The sequence below is a fragment of the Haliotis rubra genome, unplaced genomic scaffold, assembly GCF_003918875.1.
Source record: "Haliotis rubra isolate DU_JTF1 unplaced genomic scaffold, ASM391887v1 Scf228, whole genome shotgun sequence".
Lineage (NCBI taxonomy): Eukaryota > Metazoa > Mollusca > Gastropoda > Lepetellida > Haliotidae > Haliotis > Haliotis rubra.
This window is the reverse complement of record NW_025766314.1, coordinates 1,321,741-1,343,765: the sequence shown is the minus strand read 5'-3', so window position 1 is coordinate 1,343,765 and position 22,025 is coordinate 1,321,741. Positions and strand designations below refer to the sequence as shown.

The 22,025-nt window shown below is 40.6% G+C and overlaps 1 long non-coding RNA gene across 1 annotated transcript; it reads right to left on the bottom strand.

The window, feature by feature from the left end:
* Positions 1-974: 974 nt before the first annotated feature.
* On the bottom strand, positions 975-21,269 carry LOC124277816. Its single transcript, XR_006898921.1, has 3 exons — positions 21,254-21,269; positions 17,330-17,336; positions 975-1,066 (listed from the first exon to the last, which is right to left on the bottom strand). It is a non-coding gene; the product is annotated as an uncharacterized LOC124277816 (long non-coding RNA).
* Between the last annotated feature and the right edge of the window lie 756 nt (positions 21,270-22,025).

Genomic DNA, 22,025 nt, shown 5'->3' with positions numbered 1-22,025 from the left:
CAGACAAACCAGTGATCAACAGCATGAACATTGATCTACGCAATTGAGATACGATGACATGTGTCAACCAAGTCAGCGAGCCTCACCACCCGATCCAGGTAGTCGCCTCTCACGACATGCATGGGTTTACTGAAGATCAATTCTAACTCAGATCTTCACTGATCGCATTTAGGGAGATAGTTGACAAAATATGTTTTGAGTATGAATGTCGAGTGAAGGCGTATCTGTGTAACCTTCAACCTCTCCCTGATATAATATGCATTAAAGGCTGGTATGTTTAAACTCCCTTAGGCAGAGCGAGCGAGTGAGTGAGTGAGTGAGTGAGTGAGTGAGTGAGTGGGCTTCACACATTGTACCCATGTGAGGAATCGAACCCGGGCCTTAAGCGTGATCTACCCGCCCCTCCCTTATGTAGGGATAACAGAAAGATTACTAATAATACCATTTCAAGTTTAAGACTTGAACGTTTAATTTCTTACGACTAATCTACTCCACCACCCCTCCCGTATGCAAAGATTACAGAAAGATTAAATCATAATAGTAATTCAATTTCAAATTTGTTTTACGATAAGTCAAGGTTTGAAACATTCTTTATGCATTCATATACACGCTTTCAAATCATTTGAATGTGTTCGTCTTGCATCATGCTCGTATCACGATTGAAATATGAAACAGCCAATAACGAAAAGAGTGAGTGAGTGAGTTTAGTTTTACGCCGAACTCAGCAATATTCCAGCAATATGGCGGTGGTCTGTAAATAATCGAGTCTGGACCAGACAATCTAGTGATCAACAGCATGAGCATCGATCTGCGCAATTGAGATATGATGACATGTGTCAACCAAGTCAGCGAGCCTGACCATCCGATCCCGTTAGCCGCCTCTCACGACAAGCATGGGTTACTGAAGACCAATTCTAACCCCGGACCTTCACGGGTAAATATCGAAAAGAGGATGAAACGTTTTTGTTACGTGGTTGATGGATGCATTAGATCCTGTTTGCTTAGATCGATGCACGTGATGTTAATCATGGGCTTGTCTGGTCCAGACTGAAGTATTTACAGACAACTGTAATATATCCGGAGTATTGCTTGTGTGGCGTTAACCAGCAACAAGCCAAAGACAATATGAAGCACTTAGAAGCTGGATACGTATTCCAGAAACATAAGGTTGAAGGCACAGGGCTAAGAAAATAGACAGTGTCAGCTATCTGTCTGAACAATATATTTGTTTATGTGTTTCTCATGATGTCGACAGTTTAGTCCACATAAGTACTTAAATGCTTATTTGTTTTATCCAGAGTCGTGTCGTTTTTGTAATAGTAAGGGAAACAACTCTAGCTTGAACCTGGGTCTTGATTCAGTAGTCCGGACGATTCGAAATCCGGACGAATTTGCTGAGAAACGCAACCGTCCGGATTAACGAGGCTTCACTGTACTCGAGAGTCGCTTATCCGGCCACGTGCGTTTTCTCACACTATTGTATGGATAAAAGAACTTCCCAATATCTTATTCTCGTCAGTTGAGAAGAAACTTAGTTAATAGAAAAGAATGTATATTATATTCTGGTAAAATAATTTATTTGCAAATCTTATATAGTCAGTCATAACTGCTGAAAATTAGACAAGGACTGTAACAAATTTAAAGTAATAGATCGTAATGCTGGGTGTCCGTTTAAGCAAATTTCACTATGGACGAACCAACACCGATTTTCATTACTTGTGAGCTTAAAGTTTTAAAGGTTGTAAATAATGCTTTTTGTTGAAAATCATGTTTGCCGATTTTTATGAGTCACATATATTTAAAAAGTAAAATGAAATCCCACTACTATTGGCTGGTTTGATGCTGTTTTTGCGCTGCAATAAATTTCCATGAATATTGGCTTAAGCCCAGTGTCTTCCCCTGATTGACATTTGTGCTGCAAAAGCGCCTTTGATATATAGAACAAAACCAACCATATTTTTCTATTTTGCATAAAACTTTACTCCAGGCTAAGTTTCAATGTTAGACTTCCTCATGTTGAACAGCTGATTGAAACTTGAAATAATTCATTACTGAACAATTAAAAAGAGATCAAAGTAGATTTTGAAGGCGTTAATATATCACACTTTTATATATTTTATCAAAGTGTCATGCATAATTTGTCAGTGTCGTTTGTTGAACTATGTGCACCTGTGGGGAAATGTTAAGACAGATATCGTTAAGATATACCCTTATTGCCCTCTACCCGTGAAGATCCGGGTTAGAATATTGATCTTCAGTAACCCATGCTTGTCGTAAGAGGCGACTAACGGGATCGGGTGGTCAGGCTCGCTGACTTGGTTGACACGTGTCATCGGTTCCCAATTGTGCAGATCGATGTTCATGCTGTTGATCACTGGGTTGTCTGGTCCAGACTCGATTATTTTCAGAACGCCGCTATATGTCTGGAATATTGCTGAGTGCGGCGTGTTTCAAACGTGTCAAGATGCCCATCCGTGTTGTACTGCATCATCCAGTCAAGCTTAACAAGCGTTTGTTGTTTAACACTGCAAGTCAGCAGTATCCTGACAGTATCGCCAAAGCGGCCTGTAACTCTTTTTAAAAAGAAAACGAAAGAAGAGTGAGTGAGTGAGTGAGCTTTTATACAAAGTCTTGTTAAATGAAGGCGTGTCAGCTTGAGAGAAGAACGCCCGAAGTGATATTTATTTTTCAGACACAATGTACGCAGTGTAAAACCCACCACCTCGGTAATGGTACTGACAAATTCGGCAAACTGGAATTCGAAGCCATAATCATTGGTTCCTGGTTTACCCAAGGGAAGCAACTTTGCACAGCCAATGCGGCGCCTAAGACAAGACTGGCAAGCAGAATATAAAGAAAGAAAGAAGACGCTTTCCATTTAAAGGTAAAGGGTATAAAGATAGCCACAGCATTGGGTAAAACTAATCAGAACCAGAAGAAGGGATGGTTGACAGTATGTGCACCGCGCCATGGTAGTACATGTATACACCACTCGTGGAGATCCAGGTTACAGCTAGTCTTCAGCAACCCATGCTTGTCGTAGGAGGAGTATCAATCAACAGTATCAACTACACCAACAGCCACAACTACAACAACAACTACTACTACTACTACTTTCAGGTGCTACAGCTACTACTACTACTTTCTGCTGCTACAACTACTACTACTACTTTCTGCTGCTACAACTACTACTACTTTCTGCTGCTACAACTACTACTACTTTCTGCTGCTACAACTACTACTACTTTCTGCTGCTACAACTACTACTACTTTCTGCTGCTACAACTACTACTACTTTCTGCTGCTACTACTACTACTACTTTCTGCTGCTACAACTACTACTACTTTCTGCTGCTACAACTACTACTACTTTCTGCTGCTACAACTACTACTACTACTTTCTGCTGCTACAACTACTACTACTACTTTCTGCTGCTACAACAACTACTACTACTTTCTGCTGCTACAACTACTACTACTTTCTGCTGCTACAACTACTACTACTTTCTGCTGCTACAACTACTACTACTTTCTGCTGCTACAACTACTACTACTACTTTCTGCTGCTACAACTACTACTACTACTACTTTCTGCTGCTACAACAACTACTACTACTTTCTGCTGCTACAACAACTACTACTACTACTACTTTCTGCTGCTACAACTACTACTACTTTCTGCTGCTACAACAACTACTACTACTGTCTACTGCTACAACTACTACTACTACTACTACTACTACTACTACTACTACAGATGCTACTAATGCAACAGCAGTAAACTAGCACTAAAACCACTACTACAATTACACAGTCCCTGCTGCTGCTGCTACTACTACTACTACTACTACTACTATTACTACTATTACTACTACTACTACTACTACTACTGCTACTACTACAGCTAATACTACTCCATTACTACTACTCGTGCTGTTGTTACTACTGCCACCGCTGCTACTATTAATGCTCCTTCTGCACTACTGCGGCTACTAGTGCTACGATTACTACTGCTGCTTTGGCAGATTTTATAAAATTCCACGAAATGAACGTGTTTGCCCTTTTCTTTTTTTATTATACCACTTGCCGAGGATGAATTTCACTTTTGACTCGTGTGCCCATTTTACCTTGATCTGCGATCCAATCTCATACTTCAGTATTATCACATGTTCCCAACTCGCGAGAAAATGGTCTTGTTATTTTGCTCCACTAATCAAAACATTTGCAAGAATTTGGCAATTACACACACACACACACACACACACACACACACACACATATACATATATATATATATATATATATATATATATATATATTGCTGCTAAGGGATATCTGTGAAATAACATCTTAGTAGCACTAATGTTCTCAATGTTCGTGTATTATATACAGCGCTCATGTTACAATTGTATTTATCCTATACCTGTGTTTTGAGCCCTCAGATTTTTATTATCTTCATAAATAAGCTATGCAGTCATATGGAGTTGGAAGGAGGTCAAGGTATTACAGTTTCCTCTTCTATTAGCAATCTCTGCTCTCTTATGTTTGATGATGATGTGTCACCTGTGCACAGCTGCAAAAAAAAAAGATCAATGTACTTGGTAAATTTTGTGAGCAAACTGGTATGAGTGTGAATCTAAAGAAAACTAAGATTATTGTTTTTAGAAATGGTGGTCCCTTGCGCTCATATGAAAATTGGTTTTGTAATGGCAATGTTATTGACACTGTATCCTTTTTACAAGTACCTTGGAATTATGTTCACTCCTAAATTATCCTGGAGTAGAGCTACATCTTGCCTTGCATCACAAGCTAGTAAGGCAATATTCTCTGTTAAAAATTTCCAAAGGAAACTTGGCAGCATTAATTGTACAGATTTATTTAAAATCTTTGATTTTATGATATCACCCATTCTCTGTTATGGGTCTGAAATCTGGGGCACATCCTACTGTAATACCATTGAATCTGTCCATATTAAATTCTGTAAATATGTCTTGAAACTTGGGAAATCCACCTGTAACAATATGGTCTTGGGTGAATGTGGAAGAGTGCCTTTACAGTTTACTTATACAACCAATGCAGTGAAATACTGGTGCAGACTTCTAAACATGCCTGACTATAGATTACCAAAACAATGTTATTTTATGCTATTATCTTTAGACAGGGTAGGACGAAACTCATGGGCAACTAGAATTAAAAATATTCTTTTTCAATTTGGCTTTGGATTTGTTTGGATAAGTCAGGAAATTGGTGATCACAAAATATTTATGGAATCATTTAAACAGAGACTACGTGATAATTTATTTCAATCTTGGCATTCATCTTTGGACAGTAACCGTAAATGTCTTTACTATAAGCAATTCAAATCTTTGTTAAATGTTGAGAGCTACTTGATAAATAATGATATCCCTCAATATTTAAAAACTATATATGCCCGATTTCGGTGCTGTAATTTTAAACTAGCAGTTGAAACGGGCAGATACACTGATGTTGCATATAATGAAAGGCATTGCCTGTTTTGTAAATTAAATGGTATCTTTGTTGTTGAAGATGAATGGCATGTGTTTTATATCTGTGATGCATATTCTCATATCAGAAATAAGTACATATCAAAATATTTTAGTAAATGTCCATCAATTATTAATTTTATATCAATATTACAGAGTAAAAATGTTAATATTATCAAGGATGTATGTCTATTTTTTATACTTTGTTGACAAGAAACACAAATCTAAATGAAATATATATGTGCTCTACTTATCATCAATTTATGTACATGTATTTTGGGCCGGAGGCCTGTTACTGAAATAAAATTCTGTTCTGTTCTGTTCTGTTCTGTATAATGGACCGGTGGCCCCTTTACCGGAATAAAAGCAATTGCTGCTTTGGCTACTACAACATGCATTGCTGCTACTACTTCGTTACTACTTCTGCAACTACAACAACTACTACTACAGCTGCAACTACTACTCACACCCCTCCATCTACAACCAGATCCGTGACTGTCTTGCGAAACAGTGAAGGTGTTTCCCACAGAGCCTTGTATTGCTGAAAGTAATACGTCCAATATTCCTTAACTGATAGCCATTTACAAGACTACATATAAAACAGTAGATGGCTATCAGTGAACGGGTGTTGAACCTAGGACGTATATTTTCAGCAACACAGGCCCATGTGGTCTTTCCCTCGTCACGCTACCTCGCTATGATGTAACTGAAACACATCTCAAGCTCCTTAGTGCTGAAGGGGTCGTTGTCGGCACAGGTTTCTGTATACAGACATGTACCCTAAACAAAGACAAACTACAGAAACGTACCCGGTACCCTAAACGACGGACGAGTCCATATTCCGCGACCCAATACCGAAACCGTATGTAGTTATTCCCGTTCAGCTGATTGCGAGTGGTGTACGTTGTGCACAGTGAAATATTCGTTACTGAGTATGCTCTTATATAACGATATCAAATGCATCTAATACAGCAGTATGACCGTTCCGATGAAGAAAACTCCACAATGCAGAATGGAATTGTTCAAGGGTACGTTTCTGTATTCTGATTTTGGCTAGGCCTGTATACAGAAACGTACCTGTGGTACACATCTGTAGTACCCGTGCCGACAACGACCCCTTCAGCCTCATTAGTAGCTGATACAGCGACAAGAAGAACGTGGTCTCCATCAACAGCTGCCCACGCGGTACATCACAGTAAACACATGCGTGCTCATGCAGTCAGTGGGCGTTGTCGCTCTATCAGCCTGATAACACCAGGAAGCATCCCCTGCGGATTATCTGTACCAATGAATGATACCATGAGTGATACACAGCACATCACGAAGATTTCTTTTTAAAAAGTGTCGTCGTGGCGAGTTTTCCGCTTCATCAAATCGTGAGGGGGTGGTCATTGTACGGCGTGCCACGTGATGAGTCTTTTACGGACGCTTCAGTTAGTTACGTGTACGTAATCACATTTATTTGACAGGCATTTTAATAAACTTCTTTGAGTGGCATTTTTAAAAATTGCAGTCAGATAAGGAACACTTTATCGATGGACAACTTCTTTATTCAGGTGATGCGATGTTTCGATACAGATTCTTGTATCGTTGTCAAGCAGGTATAGGGTGTCATGTCCCCGCTATGCCCAGTTTAGACATGACAAATACTTTGTCCTTAACCACCTCAGCATATATACTATACTTCACGGCAATGACAATTTATCTCCTTTAGACAATGAAAACCTTATAAAATCCGTTCAGAATTATATAACTGAAACTAACCGCTTTACGGAATTCAAGTAACAACCTATAAACATAAAATGCACTTGGTATCTTGTTCTTTATTTCTTTTCTTTATTTTTATTTTGTTTTGATTCATTCATTAATGTCCTAATGTCTGCTCCATAGAATTAAGTCAAGATAATAACGAACTATATGCGGAGAAGCATTGACATAGGCCATATGGCCTGTTTGCTAATCCTCTTTCTATTTTGTTATGTCGTGTATTATGAAAAATGTAAACATTAATGGAAATAAAATACTGTTTAAATCATACAAGAATCTGTATCGAAACGTCGCATCGCCTGAATAAACAAGTTGTTCATCCGTAGAGTTTGGCCTTATCTATTTTAATCAAACTGGGAACGAGACAAAACAGATTCAGTGCTAATGATTCACAGGGCACAGTTAACATTTAGCATTTCTAATTTACAAAACAATTTGTTTCCCTCTATTATATACGAGTCAGTGATCATATACCATATAAGTATGTGAAAAATATAATGGCTTTTTCGCCACGATGAGATATGTACTTTAACAGAATAATGACTAACTGTATCATGGCAAAGCTACGTTGATTTAGAAGGCTTATGTGTGCGTTAAAGATCAAAAAGGGTGTTTTCTAATCTTGTTTCGTTTTTCATTTTCACCGTTCAACAGAGTTTTAGAGTTAAAACAATAAATTACATAACAAATATTTGGAGATAATGATTTGTTTTTATCGTGTTCAAGCCTGTGAAATTAAGGGGTACCGTTGTTGTGTAGGCATGTATTGCAATTCACGACTGTTGATTATGTTCAACAAAAGCTGTCACGACCTTGGTGAACAATCAACTACACCTCAAACAACTCCCCGCTCCTCTTTCTCTGATCCCCCATTGTCCCGAGATTAATTACGACAAAGTGCGTAACAGATTGTAACAGTTGTTTTCTCTCCGAGTGATAGTGTCCTCGGAGACCCCCTTGTATTCAATGGTGTGTATAGTTAAGAGATAAACAACATATGCGCTAAATTGAATTTTGGCGCAAGCGTGCAGCTTTACAAGCTTCTTGACTTAGCCCCACACAACCAAAACAAAGGACTTGCTCGCTTTTGTTGTCCGTGTTACACGCCCGCTATCCTCTAAACATATTAGCATAATGTAAACTAATATTTGATGGCCCGTGTCACGTTTTGTTTGATTATTGGCGTCTGTTTAACGCCCGTTCAGCAATGACCCAGCTGCATGGCGGAGGTCTGTAAATAACCGAGTCTGAACAGGACAATCCTGTGATTGAGTGAGTGAGTGAGTTTAGTTTTACGCCGCACTCAGCAATATTACAGCTATATGGCGGCGGTCTGTAAATAATCGAGTCTGGACCAGAGAATCCAGTGATCAACAGCATGAGCATCGATCGACATGTCGCAACCAAGTCAACAAACTTGACCATTCGATCCCGCTAGTCGCCTCTTACGACAAGCACGAGTTGGTGGAGACCAATTATCCGCATCAGTAGTGGTTTAAAATGTCCAAACTACTTTTTTTACAGATTGCATGAAACGCACATAAAATCACCCAATATCAACACGTGGCAATCGAGCGAGTTTACAAAAGTCACATAAACGAAATAAAACAAAAATAATATAAAAAACACTTGCAACACATGCCATTCACAGGTTCAAACATGATCACTGCCAAGCTGTCACAATTCAATTTCAAACTTAATTTCAACATTTTATTGTGTCAAGGCTGTGTCATTATTTCCATTTATTACCCGAGTCGCTGTTGACACCTCCAACAATAGCTGCCACGACCCTCATAACTAATCAACTACCCCTCCCGCCACCCACCCCTGACCCTCATCGGTCGAGGATTAATTACAACCACGTGTGAGTTTTATGACATGAAACAGTTGTTTGCCACCAGAGCGAAGATGGGCATCTAGCCCCCTCGGGGATCCAGCCTGTACACAGAACTAATAGGCAATAGGGAAAATATTGTGGTTCAGGGACTGTTAGACAGACTAGGGTACAATGTGTTAAGCCATGGCCCTTTCTGCTGTCCCCCGCAGTGATGTTGCTAGAATATTGCCAGTAGCTGGATAAACATTGACTCACTCACTTGGAATTACACATTCTCTGTTTTCAGTGTAGTGCTAGATTACTTGTAGATTTAGCTGTGTTAAGTGAATATGAAACGGAACGTACAATATCAACAGCTTCTTGTCTTAACCTTACAAACCTATTCAGAGACACATACAATTAATATTGCCGATGTGACGTTAAATATTAACTCACTCACTCACTCACATACAATTAATATTGGAGGGTTATGATGTTCCCTGCACTTAAGGAATGTGCACAAAACGTTAACTGTAGACTTGTAATTAGGCGACTAACGGGATCGGGTGGTCAGGCTCTGCTGCTGATCACTGGATTGTCTGGTCCAGATTGGATTATTCACAGACCGCTGTCATAAAGCTGTAATATATTTCTGAGTGCGGCGTTAAACAACAAAATAACAAACATCTAAAACTATTTCAAGTTTTGTAAATTATTTATAGAAAATTTTGAAATATTTTTTCAGGAATTGACACATCGTATTACTTCGGAACATAATAATAAAGACGACTGAATGATTAACCGAAAAAATCAATTATGTGAGTCGTACTGTATGCTTGTTGTGTAATACAAGTGTATTCGTGGCTACACTGGATATAAATAGTACATCTGCCCGAACTTGGCAGCTTAAGCCCCTCATAATGCTCTAATAGCCGCCAATTATTGTCAGGCTACAGGGGATATTACCCCCGAAATAGCAATCCCCTGTATACGTCTGTACATGTCAACGAACTTGTACCCGGGTGTAACTTCATGATTTATCAACTACATAGTCACTTTGTTTATAACCTCAGACAGGTTATGACGTCACGAGGGTTTAAAAGGGAGGGTAGCTTGTGGTTTAGACTTTGGCCTTGAAAATACTGCGCCAGGTCTTAAGCGGTAATCGATAATGTACTCGTACGACTTTTGCACCTTAACCTAAGTAATGGTACCACAGATAATATTTTGTTACTTTAGTTATATTTTGATTTAACTGCCGTATATCATGAGTCTGTGGAGTGGAACTGGATCACGTGCTTATTTCGCTTTAGGATGATTGAAGATAAATTTCATTTTGTTACGATATGTCCAGCGTATGAAAGCTTAAGCTCTAAATTTCTAATGTTTGTCTGTACATCCTATAATATAAAACTAAACTGACGTTCACAAGAAAGTACACACCTGATTCTTTGGTAAAATATTTTCTTTAAAACAGCATTGATATTTTAAAAAGTGTTTTGATTCTGCCTTGTCACAAACAGTGTGCAAGTGTTTCCAAAACACCACTATCGTACCCAATTACAACATTGCTAGCAAAATATTTATGGTTTTAATGGGAATAGTCCCAAAACACCAGGTGTGTACTTTCTTATGTGCGTCAGTATAGTTTCATCAACCTAATGGTGTCTGATGATACAAACGTTATTATTAAGCTACAACCTTTACTTTCACTATGCACTACGTCTGAGATACCAAAGTTTGTAACATGCAAATGCCAACCTGCTGTATCATCTGTATATGGGCCGGAGGCAACACATGCGGAATAAACGATTGAAATTGAATTGAAATTGCTTTAGGATGACGAAGTACGATTCGTTTGGGGTTCAATTTTGTGTTGTTTGGGTGTGTTTTGTTTAATATTTTTGTTTTTATCAGGTGGTGTGTGTAGGCGTTATTGGTGGAGGGTGTGTGTATCTTAAGTGAGTGAGTGAATTAAATATTTAACGTCACATCGGCAATATTTCAGCCATATCGTGACCAGAACATATTTGACATTGAAATGGAACATGTGGAAAATTATATAAACCTGTCGTCAAAGGACAGTAAAACAACTAGAATATCACAATTAGAATTAAAACTAGCGTGGAAAGTTAAAACTAACAGTACTATTTGGACAATACAATTTAAAAACAGGTTATATATCGCCCCAACTGAAGGTAGATCACCATACTAGGGACCATGGGGACTTACAGTACCTTTGCTACCTGCATGGACCCTAGTTGGATTTACACCATCCTTTCAGCAACTGGCGATTGTAAGAAATGTTAGCCAAAATTAAAATAACAAGAATACTACGTTTAAAAATCCTGGTAAGGTTAAATTGACTTTGAAAGTTTTGGGACTTACGGTGTATCTTAAGAGTTTGGATATGTAAATTCATTACTTGGTTATCTTTTGTTTGATCAGCTTTGTCTATATTTTATTAAACAACAACCTAAAATGTATTTGTCAGTTTTGTAGTCAATTATGCTTGAAGCACAGGTTTAGTGTTACATTAAAGGGGGAATTATGGGGTTTTACTGGCTTTGACTTTTAATAACTGTGGAGTTACAATTGGTGGATTTAAATTATAATGATCATGTCACATCAGATAATGATTGATTGCCTAAATGTAGCGATAAGCCTTGTATGAAGAAATTTACAAAATATAAAAATCTCTTTTGTAAATATTTTAACTTTGTATTTGTAACACAGCGTTATATCTGAATTACGAAAAAAACAAATTTGCCCACTTTTTCAATTTTCCTTAGTAATGTAGCACTGTTTAAACAAATGAACATGCTAATGTAATGCTCATAATGTCGACCACTGGATTGTTTAGTCCAGACTCGATTACAGGAAGTTAAAGACCGCCGTATAATACTGGTGAGGTGTTGGCTTTAACGTCGTGCTTGAAAATATTTCGCTCATGACGACGTGCATGCGTGTATGTGTAGTGCGGCTGTTTGTACGCCCAGACTGAAGCTGGTTTTATAGTGCTAGCCCACTGAGATCCCATTCTGCAGTGAAGCATGAATACCCCACCCACATTATACTGACTCGAGCCGACAGTCCTTGTTGTACCCATTAATGCCGAGCGCCAGGCAGGGGACCAACAAGTACCATATTTTAACGTCTTTGGTATGGCTCTCCGGGCGGACGCTCTAACCGGTATAATACTGCGGCGTTGAAAATGAAACAACCTAATTATTGTAACATATGTCTGTCAGGCGCTTCTGTCTACATTTTTATGACGCTTTTCGAGAAACCAGTCCGTATCTTAAAAGACGGAATTTAACCATTAAATACTCGGTAACGGTTGAAACTAATATCACCACCTTTGATTTTTGATTATCCGTTAAAATATGATATTACGCATCAAGGTCAAAAGAGGGTTCCCAGAATAGTGCTTTTTGCATAGCACTCAGTGATACATGCCTGTCATTGTAATAGAACGCACCTGTCATTATCTATATAACGGCACTACACATAGCGGGAATGCAATGCACATGAGCCTGTCTGCAATGTACAACAGTATGACAACAACACCAGCAGCCTGTATCAACACGTGGTTGGCGAGCCGTGGACTTTGGACCGGCGAGCGGGATGACCGGTTCGAGTAAGAGTGCCGGTCGATGGTTGACCGCTGGACAATACACGTTGTGTAGGACAATCACTAGACCACCAGAAGTCATCATACAACCATCAGATAACGCTATAAGTGAAAGGCATATTTATTGGCCCTCCTGTTAAGCCCTGTCCTATCTCCATGCTGTCATCATCCTCATGTGGGCCAGTCAAAGTGCCCTACTGCCTAACATTTTACTGTTGGGAAACAGCCCACAATGTCACTTGGACACTAGATGACCAAGGTGCCAGATCTTTGTGGAACACCAACAAAAGTGTTTATGAATTTGAACTTATCTCCAAATTCAAAAGTTTCCATTTGTATAATATGCGAAGAGGATATAGATAACCACCTTTTTCAAACAAACTGTTCAATGGAAGTGAAAAGGCCAGCGTCTGTCTTACGCTTGAAGATGTTCTAGGTATTTCTAGATACAAGATCATCCGCACTAGATTTCACCTTGCATGCCTCAATCACATCACAAAGGTAAACAGATTTAATTCCGAGATGCTGTGCCTTTAGCATTTGGTTCTTCATGAGAAGGCGACTAACGGGGTCGGATTGGTCAGGCTTGCTGACTTGGTTGACACACATGTCATCGTATCCCAATTGCGCAGATGCTCATGCTGTTGACCACTGGATTGTCTGGTCGAGACTCGACTTATTTACAGATCGCCGCCATATATGGAATATTACTGAATGCGGTGTAAACCCAAACTCACTCACTCACTCACTCTTCATGATTGCTAGGTCCCTGCCATATTGTTTTACTGTTGAGCAATTAGATAATAACAGATACTCAAAACACACCAGAGTTTCACACGGTAAGAGTTCCTCCCGTTCCCCCATCCCAAATCATATGTATAAATATTCTAGAATTATAAACGAAACTTAACGCAACAATTACTAGAGAACACACAAAATGATTAAAAGTCCAAAATTTGGGTTAGGGCTAGGTTTAGGGTTGTGGCTTTAGAGTTGGGGAACGGAAGCCGAACTCTTTCCTTCACACAATAATCTTACATCAGGAATAAGAAAATAACCCTTGTTTAATTACACTAAATCTTTAACCGCATTTACAATTGAGGCTGCTTCTTGTGGACCCAAGTCAGACAATGAAACAATACTTTTACAACATTACATTCAGGAGGAACCTTTCCCCAAGATTTTCTTTCATTTGTCTCTTCAAGACCAGAAACTGTGCACAAGGCCTCCACTATAGCTTCATGTCATCCAATGGTGCTTGTTAATTAAGAGTTGACAGATGAAAATGTGAGGCAAGATTCCAGGCCACTGGTGAGGATGTTGGTCCGGCCAGCCATGGTAGTTAGATATGTTTACTTTGTAATCCGAGCCCCAAAGTGAGTTAGTTTCTTGTAGATGTTAACAGAACTGAACGGAGTAGATCTAGAGCTAGCTTTGTTGAAGACTTCTTTTGGCAGAGCGGAAGCTTACAGTGAATAATCAGGTTCAAGGGACTGTGACAGACAATAGACAATCACTAGTCTGTCTCATGGAGGTCCCCGGAACCACATTACTTCCTACCGCCAAGCCCCTCTCTGCAGTGCTAAAGCCCTAAATAAAGCAAGTCTAGATTTCCTCAGGTTCAAGTTCTGAATCTCTGGTCTCCCTAGGGCTCCTTTTCAATATAAATGGGCTTGTTTGTTACTATCAAAATTATATATATTCAGAGACTAAGCCTTAGTCTAGACAATCGCATGTCTTAACGAATGACATGGGTTAGGCTGGTCAAGCCTGTGGTATGAGTAACGTGAGAATGTTTGTCCAGTGCTAGAAATGCTATAACACTCACCAAAATACCTGAATACATTAATGATGATATTTCTATATAAAAAATAATGCTAAAGCTCTGAATGAAGCAAGTCTAGATTTGCCCAGGTTCAGGTTCTGAATCTCCCGTCTAAACTGAATTTAAAAGGAATTGTTTGTTTCCATGAAAAAACATTGTTTACACATATATTCAGAGACTCAGCGTTAGTCTAGTGAGTGAGTGAGTTTGGTTTTACGCCGCTTTTAGCAATATTCCAGCAATATCACGGCGGGGGACACCAGAAATGAGCTTCACACAATGTACCCATGTGGGGATTCGAACCCGGGTCTTCGGCGTGACGAGCGAACGCTTTAACCACTAGGCTACCCCACCGCCCCGTTAGTCTAGTGTGTATAGGTACACGGTATGTGATGTTGGGGATTTAGAGTGAGCGAGTATGGTTTTACGCCGCTTTTAGCAGTAATCCAGCGATATTACGGTGGGGGACACCAGAAATGGGCTTCACACATTGTACCCACACATGGAATCGAACCACGTCTTCCACGTGGCGGGCGAACACTTCCCCACCGCCATATGCGTTTTAGGAGTACAAACATGAATATTTTACATTTTACGTTCTTTGTTCAAGTAGAAGGTTTAAGAACTCTATGGAATAAACCCAGTCGTATCGAGAGATGGGTTAAGAGCAATTAAGTGAGTTGAAGTTTTACGTCACACTGGCATTGTTTCAGCCGTGTAGAACTTTTTAAGAGCAAGTACTTTTCCGACGTATATATTTCGGTCTTCAACGTCCAATGAAGCCATACCGTCTGTTACTGTAGACGTGTCCTTTGGCGAGCTGTCTGTAATGTCGTAGCGTGAAGAACAAACCCCCCATGAAACCACATATCTACAACTGGCGAAACGTTCAAATTTGAAAGTTTGAATTGGTTAAACTCTTCATTTCGCTTAGAAGAGGAATCACAAAAACATGTTTATATATAGGATGTTTTTCACGAGGAGGACATTATCAAGTCCAAAGTTCAAAAGCCCCTGTGTCTCTAACTGTCATGTCACGACCACCTGCTTTAGGTGCAGTGAGGTGACTCAAGACACGATCGCCGGGCGATAACAGGAATTGTAAAAAAGACAGATGTTGAAAAAGGTACACTTATACCATGGGCTAGATAGACTTATTTAGTCCCTTGTTTGATGACATATACAGCGAGTGAGTGAGTTTAGTTATACGCCGCACTTAGCGATATTCCAGCTATATGGCGGTCTGTAAATAATAGGCTGGACCAGACAATCCAGTGATCAACAGCATGAACATCGATCTACGCAATTGGGATACGATGACATGTGTTAACCAAGTCAGCGAGCCTGACCACACGAACCCGTTAGTCGCCTCTTACGGCAAGCATGGGTTGCTGAAGATCAATTCTATCCCGGATCTTCACGGGTCGAAGACATACAATCAGACACCAATGAGTCCAACCCCGATGTGTCGAATTTACGATTATCTCGAAGTAAAAGGTGGGTCTCTACGTATTCCTTATTTGGTCATCATGTTGCGGATGTGTCGAGCAGCGGATAAATCGAAGTAAACATAGATCCCTTCAACGTCGTCACAACGATGTTTGACAATGTGAATATTTTGTCGGGGCGGTGGGGTAGCCTAGTGGTTAAAGCGTTGGCTCGTCACGCCGAAGACCCGGATTCGAATCCTTACATGGGTGATCAAAAACTCAGTCATGTAAATGCTTGATCACTGGCGTGTCCATCGCCCTCATTGACAACGGACAAGCCAGCCATTAAATGTCTTGTGTGTCACATCAACACAACGTTCCTGGCAGAGGAGGGATATTTGTGACCCAACATTTGCTTGTATTAGTCAAGTTGATGTAACACGTGTTCTGATTGGACAGAAAGAAGGGAGATAATTCGTGTTGCGATTTTATGCCGCTAGGGGATTTTACGAGAACCGGGAAATATGATCGTATTAGAACAGAGGTTCGTAGGAAGATATGACAAGTAACCTCTGTGGGAAGAGAATGGGGCACAATGTGTGAAGCCCATTTCTGGTATTCCCCGCCGTGATATTGCTAAAAGCGGCGTAAAACCAAACTCAGTCAGTCAGTCAGTGAATATTTTGTCAATAAATGAAATCCAAAAGGTGCTTAAAGCAACTCTTGATTTCCGAGTTTAAAGTTTTCTAGAGTTGAGGCAATCTGGATTTGCCCAATCATTCTAGACTTTGTTGGCCTCCTTTTTGTATATATTCTCTGGTGTCTGGAGTTACTCGGATGATTGTCATGACAGTTAATTCGAGGATCGTTTGTTGTTTAACGCCACATTCAGCAAGTTGTCCAGCGATATGGCGGCGATCTGTAAATAATCGAGTCTGGACGACACAATCCAGTGATCAACATCATGAGCATCCATATCATGTCATGGGATACGATGACATGTATCAACTAAGTCAGCGAGTCTGACCACCCGATCCCGTTAGTCGCCCCTTTTACGACTAAGCATGGGTTTGCTGAATATCAATATTCTAACCCGCACCTTCACGGGTCCTCTTGATGATCGTTGCTTAAGACCAAAACACTCAGTTACCTGGTTGATTATCATAAGTTTATGTGTCAACTACACGACTATTAAACAGGTGGTGGGGTAGCCCAGTGGTTAAAGCGTTCGCCCGTCACGCCGAAGGCCCGGGTTCGATTTTCCCACATGGGTGCAATGTGTAAAGACCATTTCTGGTGTCCCCCGCCGTGATAATGCTGGAATATTGCTAAAAGCGTGGCCTAAAACTAAACTCACTAACTATAAAAAGTCATAAAGCCATATATGCAACACAGCTGACAGGCGTAAAACAGCATTCACTCAGGGCACTTAAACAAATAACATCCAGATGACGTAGATCTACATTATAATTGTGACTCACATCATGTTATACACATACAGTGGCATGGAGTTCGACTTGAAAGCAACGAAAATGAAAAACGTACTAATCTCAAAGTCAAACACAGGATATTATCACGATTATTTCCAAGCTATAAATAACGACTAATATAAAACAGAAGGAACATGTTATTACCACTGAAGGTAACTATGTCTGATACACATGTTTATAATGATAATCCTCTCTCAGATTATACCTCGTAAACAAAGCAATACCCGCGGCAGTTCCAAAGTCCACTCGGAAGTGACATTCCCGGGTCTAAGTGAGTAAATAACATGTTTTCGTGGGTTTGGATGTCACCTGCTGTGTGTTGTGTATATCACTTGAGCGTGGCGGCACACGTGGTGTTGATTATCCACGTCAGAACATTCACCTACTGATGCCATGGCGACTGTGATAGATCGCGTACCTTTGTTAAGTGAGTGCGTGAGTATAGTATTACGCCGCTTTTAGCAATCTTCCAGCAATATCACGGCGGGGACACCAGAAATGGGCTTCACACATTGTACCCATATGGGGAATCGAACCTGGGTCTTCAGCGGACGGGGTCGGGTGGGTAGCACAGTGGTTAAAGCGTCTGCCCGTGACGCCGAAGACCCGGGTTCGAGTCTCCACATGGGTACAATATGTGAAGCCCATTCCCGGTGTTCCCCGCCGTGATATTGCTGGAATATTGCTGGAATATTGCTGAAAGCAGCATAAAACCATACTCACGCACGCACTTCAGCGGACGCTTTAACCATTAGGCTACCACACCGACCTAGACATCTAGAAAATAGATCTGCATCACCCTGTGTATATGTCTATATATATATCAATATATCTTTGGAAATATCTATACTTGACAGTGATCTCGTTTTGTGTAAAATGCTATACCAACGATGTATCCTGAACGGAGTGAGTGAGTGAGTATGGTGGTAGGCAGCTTTTAGCAATATTCCACCTTCACGACGGCGAAGCGACACCAGGAAATGAGCTTAACACGCTGTACCCATGTGGGGAATCGAACCAGCATCTTCGGCGTGACGAGCAAACGCTTTAACCACTAGGCTACTCCGCGGGAAACCATACTCACTCACTTACTCTAACACACTGTAATGTATAGTATGACCAGACATTATTGAGAATTTTAGGAATATGTTTAATTGGATTTCTAGTATAAACAACCTTGACCAGCTATCAAGTGCTTGGTTTCATTCAAGAGAGACAACTCCGTTAATCCTTTTTCATTAGTTTGTGAAGAGTTATTCCCCTTTGTTTACTTGCTAGCAGACGACATTTTCAGTGATCCTCAGTATGGATGATTTAGAGAAGAGGAAGTTGATTTTAGAGTATTATAACAAGGACATCAGATCAGCTAAAGTGATTTCAAGCAGAACAGGCATTCCTTTGTCCACTGTTTATCGTGTTTTGAAAAATATTGCAAATGGATATGGCATTGAGCACCAGGGAGGCGCAGGTAGGCCCAGAAAATTCGGTCGGTGACAGGAGGCGGCTTGCTATTCTTGCTTCTATAAACCAAACGAAGGAGTTTAGAAAACTTAAGGCTGAATATGATTGATAGAGGAACTGTGGATGTCTGTAAGGAGACAATTAGAACTGAGCTGCATGCAATGGGTTGGCAGAAAAGTCGAGGAATTCCATCACCGATCATTAAAACCTGAACAAAAGGAGCGAAGGTTGAACTAGTGCTTACAGCATAGAAATTTTAACTGGGACAATGTGCTTTTTATCAGATGAAAGTTCTGTGTGGCTGTTTCTTAATACACTGAAATTCTGGACAAAAAAAACTGAAAAACATTTGTATCAGCGCCCAAAGTACAGTCCGAAATTTAACGTGTGGGGCGGCATATCTGTGTCAGGGGCAACGACCCTCTGTGTATTTGAAAGGAATATGAACAGTGAGCGGTACACAGATATTCTCGTGGGACATTTACTTCCATCTGCTCACGTGTTCTATGGAAATGTTTGGATTTTCCAGCAGGACAACGACCCAAAACATCGTTCAAAGCATTCACAGGCCTGGTTTCGGACCCAAAATATGACATTATTAGATTGGCCAAGCTATAGCCCTGACCTAAATCCAATAGAAATGTTTGGGGACTTATGAAGGAAAGTGTCAATAAGAAAAATCTGACAAATATTGCGGAAATGAAAGAAGAGGTGGTCCGATATTGGGACAGCATGGACCACGACTTTCTAACTTCTTTGATCAGTAGTATGCCCCGCCGCATTGAAGCCTGCATTGCTGCCCATGGTGACTGGACAAAATACTAACTGTTCATCTGTCTTTGAATCTGGAGTTATGTTCTGCTAATATTCACATTTAATAATGAGTGAAAAAAAAAATTACAATCTTAAATTCTCAATAATTTCTGGTTGTACTGTACAATTCGTAGTTGGTAACATTGACTTTGTGACATGCAAGATGGCTGATAAAACCATCACGCTCCTCTGTCACACAGCAACGTTTTCGGGCAAGATTTTGTTGTGTTAATATACTCTCCCAAAAAAGAAACGCATCATGAAAATAGCAATTTCATGTAGCAATGAATTAAAACGTGATTCATTTTACAAAAGGTTTTGCTCTGTTGTCCTATGGTCACAACAAAACGCACCATCCGTAAAATACCCGTATTTAACAGCATGATTTTCAATTTCGGCGTGTAGTGTCACAGAATACACAATTCACATGAAAGTTGGGGATCAGATAGTCTCAATGATGGGTATAAAAGGTTGATCGCTGTCTGTCGATTATTCACTGTATTTGGAATATTGTTGACGAACGCAAAATGCCACGTCTAAGTGAAGCCAACCGTCATATCGCCATTGGTTTGCTTGAAGCTGGCCAGTCTCAACGTGCAGTTGCCCGACGCATGAATGTTCACCAAAGCACCATTTCACGGCTCTGGGAGAGATATCGCCGGCAGAATTCGGTAGCAGATGCCCCTCGTAGTGGGCGACCTCGAGCGACCACTGCGGCGCAGGATCGCTACATCCGGGTACGTTACCTGCGTCATCGAACAGCTACGGCGACCAGTACCGCTCGACAAATACCCGGATTGAGGAGGCTTTCTGCATAGACAGTCAGGAACAGGTTGAGAGAGGCTGGTTTACGTTCCAGAAGACCTTATTTTGGCCCTATGCTTCGACAACAACATCGTCGACATCGAGTTCAATGGTGCACCAACGTTCAGGCCTGGAACCTACCGAATTGGCGTAGAATCTGGTTCAGTGATGAATCACGATTTCTATTGGAACGACGCGATGGAAGAATGCGGGTGTACAGACGTCGACGTGAACGTTTCGCCGACGCTTGCGTTCCCCAGGTGGACAGATTCGGCCGGGGAAGTGTTATGATGATGTGTGTGTGTGGGGATCAACTGCCGTAGGAGAAGTGATTTGGTGATGATCCAGGGCAACCTGACAGCTCAACGATACTGTGACGAAATCCTACGCCCACACCTCCTTCCAATCATTGATCGCCAGAGGGAGTTGTTTCAACAGGACAATTGAACAGCATTTCGGTTGCAGCATGGCGTGTCAGCTTAATGTGGAGGAAAACGATGGGGATTTAAGAAATAGATAAGAAGTTAATGGTGATGACACCCGTGAAGATCCGGGTTAGCATTGGTCTTCAGTAACCCATGCTTGTCTAAGAGGATCGGGTCGTCAGGCTCGCTGACTTGGTTGACACAACCATCGTATCCCAACTGCATAGATCGATGCTCATGATCATGATCTTGTCCAGACTCGATTATTTACAGACCGCCGCCACATAGCTGGAATATTGCTGAGTGCGGCGTAAAATTAAACTCACTCACTATGGTGCTGACAAACCAAGAAACATAATCAGGGGTTCGAACCCACGATTATAGGTGTCTGGCACGTCATGAACAATGTTATGACGTCACGTTTCTTCTGTGACGTTGCGTTCTACATGCGGCGACGTGTAGCCAGCCTATGTTTGAAAGCAGATTTGGGTTTATTTTCATCATGACGACTTCGGTAATAAACAGAATATAATATTCCTGTCCATATCATACTATGTTTACGACACTCGTGTCTAAATATCGGTATGTCCCTCGCTCTCACTCGGGAAATACCAACATTTAGGCACTCATGTTATAAACATATTATGACATGGGCACCCATAATAATATCCTCTATGTATCAGCGTGACTCGATCTCATGCAGTCCCGTATGATCGACAATGAAATGAAATTCACAACTAATCCTGTTTAGATTACACGGGGTGGTGTGGTAGCCTAGCTTGTCACGTCGAAGACACAAGTTCGGTTCCCCCACATGGTTACAAAACCCGTTTCTTCAGTCCTCCATCGCGGCATTGGTGCAATATAGCAAAAAGCGGCGTAAAACCTTACTCACTCACTACAAGATTACAAAACACATTCTAACACGATTCTCTGGGCATGTTTGAATTTTGTAAAAAACTATATATACTCATGCCAATAATGGTTGTCACCCCCTTCAATGTTTTTATTGGAGAGGGTGTGTGTGTGTGTGTGTGTGGGTGTGTGGGCTGGGGG